This window comes from Balaenoptera borealis (assembly GCF_965194805.1).
Source record: "Balaenoptera borealis genome assembly, chromosome: 9".
Lineage (NCBI taxonomy): Eukaryota > Metazoa > Chordata > Mammalia > Artiodactyla > Balaenopteridae > Balaenoptera > Balaenoptera borealis.
In genome coordinates, this window is record NC_138873.1 from 116,724,251 (window position 1) to 116,731,063 (window position 6,813).

The 6,813-nt window shown below is 40.4% G+C and overlaps 2 protein-coding genes across 9 annotated transcripts in view; one reads left to right on the forward strand and one right to left on the reverse strand.

The window, feature by feature from the left end:
• BCKDHB (branched chain keto acid dehydrogenase E1 subunit beta) overlaps nucleotides 1-6,813 on the forward strand; it is a 235,231-nt gene that overhangs the window by 99,417 nt on the left and 129,001 nt on the right. The window lies entirely within an intron of this gene.
• LOC309634699 (uncharacterized protein) overlaps nucleotides 1-6,813 on the reverse strand; it is a 144,273-nt gene that overhangs the window by 8,612 nt on the left and 128,848 nt on the right. The window lies entirely within an intron of this gene.

Genomic DNA, 6,813 nt, shown 5'->3' on the forward strand with positions numbered 1-6,813 from the left:
TCACAAACAATGTGACTTAAAAAAGCTAGGCCAGAACGAGTACATAACTGTATGATTCTATTTATATAACGTGCACAGATAGACAAAACCCATCTATGGTGTTAGGAGTCAGGTGAGTGATTGTCATGTGGTGGTTAATAAATTGGAAGGGGGCCTGAAAGGTATGGGATGCTGGTAACAGTTTCTTGCTCTGAGTGCTGGTTATACAGGTTCAGGTTTTGAAAACTGAGCAGAACACTCATTTTGTGTGCTTTTTTGTGTATGTTATCCTTCAGCAGAAAGTAAAAAAAAGAAAAGAATGAAATAACAAAAAAAAGCATTGTGTTCCCATTGATTCGTTTCTTGAATTTGTACTGTAATGGACCTTTCTGTAGACTCAGGGAGAGCCTTGGTGAGCTCTGGCCAGGGGGGAGTTTCTATTGTTATTCAGGGCTGTCCTAACAAAGCTCAGCTGTCACACTGATAAGAAGCAGGACCTCTCATCCCAAGAGCTGTAGAGCTGCTCTTCCCAAGACTTCCCAGGAGTCAGAACAGTGGTTAAGTGTTGTGGGTTTGAACTGTCTTTCCTGCTGAGATACAGACCACATTCAAAAGGCATTTAGGGGCTTCCTTGGTGGCGCAGTGGTTAAGAATCCACCTGTCAATGCAGGGGACATGGGTTCAAACCCTGGTCTGGGAAGATCTCACATGCCGCGGTGCAACTAAGCCCGTGCGCCACAACTACTGAGCCTGTGCTCTAGAGCCTGCGAGCCACAACTACTGAAGCCCACGCGCCTAGAGCCCGTGCTCCGCAACAAGAGAAGCCACCGCAATGAGAAGCCCGCGCACCGCAACGAAGAGTAGCCCCTGCTCACCGCAACTAGAGAAAGCCCGCGCCCAGCAACGAAGACCCAACACAGCCAAAAAGTAAATAAATAAAATAAATTTAAAAAAAAATGCATTTAGAAGTGAACTGCAGGCTAACAAAGCAGTGGCCAGGCACAGTCCTTGAGCTGCTGTCCAGGCTGAGATGAAGATTCTTTTTTAATGAGTGGAAATTCAGAGAAGCTGCCCACAAAAAACAAAACAAAACTTGATTTTGGCAAGAGAATGGCAGGCTTTGAAGGAAACTCGAGATTTCAAGAATCATATTGTCATTCAACTTAGAGCGCTACATTCAACACTGCAAAAAAGAAAGAAACGACCATTTACAAGGCGTGGGTGATAGAGAAGAGAAAATTGACACCTAATTTTGACATTCTTACACTTTAATTGAAGATTAAATTATGCTAATTATTGAAATAAGTAAGGGTTTGCCTTTACATCCTGGCGTCTTTGATTTCTCTCTCTCTCCTGCTCTGCTTTCCCACATTCATTTCCAAAGCAGATCCTCCTGGCTGTGTCTACACAATATGTCCAAAATTTGACCACCACTTCTACTGCTATTACCCTTGATCCTGGTCCAAACCACTAGCCTTTCTCACCTGGGTTTTGGCCGTAGCCTCCTAACCACTGTCTCTGCTTCTGTCCTATCCTTGCCATAGGCAGAGGTGATCCTTTGAAACATGAGTCATATAATACCCCTTCTAGTCTCAAAAGGCCTCAGTGGCTTCCCATTCAACTCAGTGGAAATGTCAAATTTCTAACCAAGGTCTACAGGCATTCCCCTGATCTCACCACATTGCACACGCCTCTGCCCATCCAGCCTTCAGGAAGTGCTCCTGGCTGACTCTCAACCAAGTGATTCTGTTAGGTCACCACTCAAATATCATTTTCTCCTGAAGGCTTCCCCTGACCAGCTTATATAATAAATACTGAGTCCCATCCTTCCTGCCAAGACTCCTTGTCACCTCTTCTTTCTTTTTCTCTAAAAAGGTGAACACGATCTAACATATTATGTAATTTTTGTATTGTTGATCTTCCCGCATTAGAAGGTAAATATTGTGAGGGCAGGGATTTTATCTGTTGAATTCTTAGTCCCTGAAACAATGCCTAGCTGGAGGCTTGGTGTTCGATAAAAATTTGTTGAAAAATTATTAGGAATATCAGCAAGAGAAAGTTTGACAATATGCTGTGAAAACGGTTGTAATATTGAAATGTTTTGAATTTGGTGCCTTTTCTTACTCTTCATGCTTTATACGAAAGTTCGAAAGTGACCCTAGAGTATTGCTCTATGAATAAATCCACAAATTTATTCTAAGTTGAAACATTTTTTTAAGTCTTAAGTTTTAGTTTGACCTTGTGTCTTATTTTTTTAATAAATTTTTTTCCTGATGGTGTACAGAAATTACTCATTTGGATTCTATTAAAATAGGACCAATATATCTATTCTAAAAATCAAAGTGAAATTGACTACAGTAAACATCAGCCGTCTGTAGTTCCTGAGAAATGAGTCCTTACGGTAATTAATTTTTCTACATAGATGAAAACTATTCTGTGTAGCCATTTTTAAAACTTCTTAACCTTTTGGATGTCAAAATTTCTAAAGCCTTTTCACTTATATTTTCTCAAGGAAAATATAATGTATATAATTTCATCTTTTAAAAATAACTTAGTCCAATAGAGAACAGCCTGGTGGTTGCCAAGGGGGAGGGAGTGGGGGAGGGATGGAGTGGGAGTTTGGGGTTAGCAGATGCAAGCTAGTATATATAGAATGGATAAACAACAAGGTCGTACTGTATAGCACAGGGAACTATATTCAATACCCTGTAATAAACCATAATGGAAAAGAATATAAAAAAAGAATGTATATATATATGTATAACTGAATCACTTTGCTGTACAGCAGAAATTAACACAACATTGTAAATCAACTATACTTCAATTAAAAAAATATTAAAACTGAAAACGAAAACAAAACAAAAACTTAGTCCAATTTAACTTGGATGTCATACTATATTGACATTTACATTTATTGAGGTATTTAGCTATTTATTTCATTGATATGTTTTTGTGCTTAATTTTTATGGTTTTAGGCATTTTTAAATTTAAATTTTCTTTTATTCTATTTTTTGCTGTCACATTATCAGCAGCTGTGCATGGGATCCAGATGACCAAACTTTGTAACCGAGACATGTACATTGGCCAGGGAAGGCCTGTAAAGTTTTCTCATGAATTGAGAACACATGCTTCACTCTTCAAACCTTATGATATCAATTTGGGCTCTTCCAGAAGCTTTCTCTTCTCATTTCCTTGTCTGCATTGCAGGTGGGTCATGGTCATGGAATTTAGAGCCGGAAGAGGTCAGTCTGGGCCTGTTCCCTTTGGCCTTTCTGCTGGTCCCAGGAGTGACCTGTGACTTCTGCATCCAGTACAGCTCTTAGGCACTGCTTCTGATCAGGAGTTTTCTCTGTTCAAACGCACTGTGGTACAAGAAAGTGTCTCAAAGCCTTCCCCTCACCCCCAAGGATAATCTAATTTTTTGAGTATAATCTACTTGGGAGGTGTTTTTTTTTAATTAAAAAAAAAATTTTTTTTAACAAAGTTAGGACCTGATATAAAAAGAATCTTCTTCTCTACCCCTTCCACTCTTCTCTCCACCTCTCTCTCTTTTGCTTTCCCCCCTCCTTTCTCTTTTAAACCTAAATTACGTAGCAAAAGATGATGATGTGCCCATAGATACAAATGGTTGTTCCTAGGCTACATATTGAGGCAATTGTAGTCTCAGAGTATTTGGGGATTAGGCTATCATAGGAGCAGGGCAGGGCCTCAGTGTTACTACAATGTGAGACAGAATCTAGAAGTAATTCAGCTGGGGCACAAGGGAGGGACCATAGTTAGGAGGGAGGGCTCAGGGTCCCTAGATTTACCATCCTTTCCTCCTACCCTTTCACCCTAATTGTTTCCATTCTTACTTCGAAAGACTTCACTGGGACCCTTCATTAAGGTAAGGCAGTAGGAAGGCTGGCAGGGAGGGGTGGGTGTGGAGAGGTTTTGGGAGCAGAGGGTCCTTCCATAAAAAAGGAAAGGGGGGCTTCCCTGGTGGCGCAGTGGTTGGGAGTCTGCCTGCCGATGCGGGGGACGCGGGTTCGGGCCCTGGTCTGGGAGGATCCCGCATGCCGCGGAGCGGCTGGGCCCGTGAGCCACAACTACTGAGCCTGCGTGTCTGGAGCCTGTGCTCCACAACAAGAGAGGCCGCGATGGTGAGAGGCCCGCGCACCGCGATGAAGAGTGGTCCCCACTTGCCGCAACGGGGGATAGCCCTCGCACAGAAACGAAGACCCAACGCAGCCATAAATAAATAAATAATTAAAAAAAAAAAAAAAAGGAAAGGGATATTGTAGGAGTGAAACTGGGAGGGAGTTAAATGTTGGTCCCCTGGATGTGAGTAATTTATATATAAAGAACCAAGTTTGCTTAGTCTTTGTATTTGCACCTGGCGTGAATTAGCGTAACTGTGGATAGTGCAAAACATGTTTAGAAGATCCATAGTACCACTGAAGATAAACATAAAATGTATGTCTTATATTTTATGACTTTAATTCTTACTTAATTCTGTGTTTAAGTTTGTTTCCCTCGTCATAGGGTTGGTTTAGACTACCATAGATTTCATTTTTATTAAGACGGCTAACACGAGCAAGGGAATGTTAAGGTCTATACTCTGCACTGAATGGCTCTAAATTGGTTTTATGGGAAAGTTGGAGAATTTGCCCTCGGAGAATCCACAACGGTGCAGTACTACCAGTTATGTACATCTTTTTTTTTTTTTTTTTTTTAAAGGAGCAGAGCAGATTAGAGAGACAGAGTTCTCCACAACATTTTTTTTTTAAGTTTTTTAAATTTATTTATTTATGGCTGTGTTGGGTCTTCATTTCTGTGCGAGGGCTTTCTCTAGTTGTGGCAAGTGGGGACCACTCTTCATCGCAGTGCGCGGGCCTCTCATTATCGCGGCCTCTCTTGTCGCGGAGCACAGGCTCCAGACGCACAGGCTCAGCAATTGTGGCTCACGGGCCCAGTCGCTCCGCGGCATGTGAGATCCTCCCAGACCAGGGCTCGAACCCGTGTCCTCTGCATTGGCAGGCAGATTCTCAACCACTGCGCCACCAGGGAAGCCCTATGTACATCTTTTTAGTTGATTTCTTGGACTTAATTGAGTAATTCAGTGATCGAATACTAGCTATTTTGCTTGAGGCTTTACATTTGTGAGGGAGGGGGGAGAATATGAGAATGAATGAGAATAAGACGTTACCAAGGGTGGGGTTGGGGTGGGGGGTGGGAAGGGGAGCTAGTACCTTCCATCACCACTAGAGGCCTCTCTTAAACCAAATTTCATGGTTAATATCACCAGGTTTTCCTAGTGGGGTCTGGCTCCATCATTGTAAATTAAGCATATTTTATGTTATAGTTCTACATAGATAGTACGACGGTACTTTTATTCTAGAGCGTATATTATAATGCAACCCAAGTGGTTTCTATAAAGTATATAGTAGAACAACTATGATCTATTAGATTGAAAACAAATTAGGAATCTTTGGCCAGATGAAAATTATATGTCTCCCCGGCCGTGCAAGGATATTTAGGTTTAAGATGATTACTGATTTAATGAACATGCGTTTAATCCCTGAGAGTGTTTATATTTTTCTGTTGGTAGACTATAAGTTTATTTTAAGTTATATGCTAAAAATTACATGTATTTCTTTTGCAAGTATAAGCAGCTTCTAATATCAAAAACCTACTAAAGAAGTGATTCAAAAATCTTTTTTAGACTGAATATTATCTGTGGTAAAATTAAATGCTTTCCTTTAAGAGTAATAAAAATAATTCTCAGCTTTTGGTTTGGAATTATTTTGGATGTAGGTTTGACCTCACCGAGAAAGCAGGCAGGCAGGGCAAGGTCATCCTGTCTGATGAGAATGGTTGTTCTGTTCCAAAATAGAAAGGCTGACAATTTGGAACTTAGTTCCACCTTCTGAGTTCTTGTCCCTGTTGGATTTTCTTTGTTGTGACCACAACTAGTTAGTTGTTGTACTGAACAGAACAAGTTCTAGGTTGTTGGATGCTATATTTGGGATGTGACTAATACATTTACCTCCCAGTGTGGTGGCCTTTGGCCAATTACTCTGAGTTCCATGAGGGCAGGGAGTTTTGCGTATTTTGCTTATTGCTATATCCCTAAGGGTCTCGAAGAGTGTCTAGTATATAAAAGATCTGCAGTTAGTTTTTCTTGAATGATCATATTGAATTGCAAAAATGACATGTAATATGTAATAATAATTCGGTTATTCAGTGAAAGAAGTTAAAGGAGAAACTTGTAATTCCTGTAGGAAAAGATACGTGGAGAGTATCACTCCTGCCACCTGGCAAATTTTTGGTATGACTTATGTTTTAGATACGTTTTGAAGAAGATTAAAATAAAAAATGAGCTCTGATCTAATTTTGTGTTATACAGTTTATATAACGAGGCTTAACATAGTGTCTGGTAATTGGTAAATAAAGGAAGTTAAAATGATGTGTTTTACCATGTCTCCTTTAGTAGTCATGACAGTTCTTCTAATTAGGCATTAGGGTCATTATTTTACAGGTGAGGAAACTGAGGTTCACAAAAGGTAGAGGAACCTGCTCCAGCCAACACAGCTGACGAGGGGCAAAGCTGGGCTCCACCCGCATCGCTGGACTCAAGGCCCTCTTTCCCTTTTCTTCTTTTCTTGTTTTTAAATATTTTTTAACAGCATGCAGCTTCTCAGAGTTTGAGCAGAATTTTATAAATATTTTTCAAGATGTGATGAAATAACTGTGATTTGTGATGTAACTTGAAAGTATAAAAGATACTGGCAATAGAAATGTATTTCCGGAGAGGGGCAGTACTTTTTCGTCCATGTTTATTTCACGTGGGCT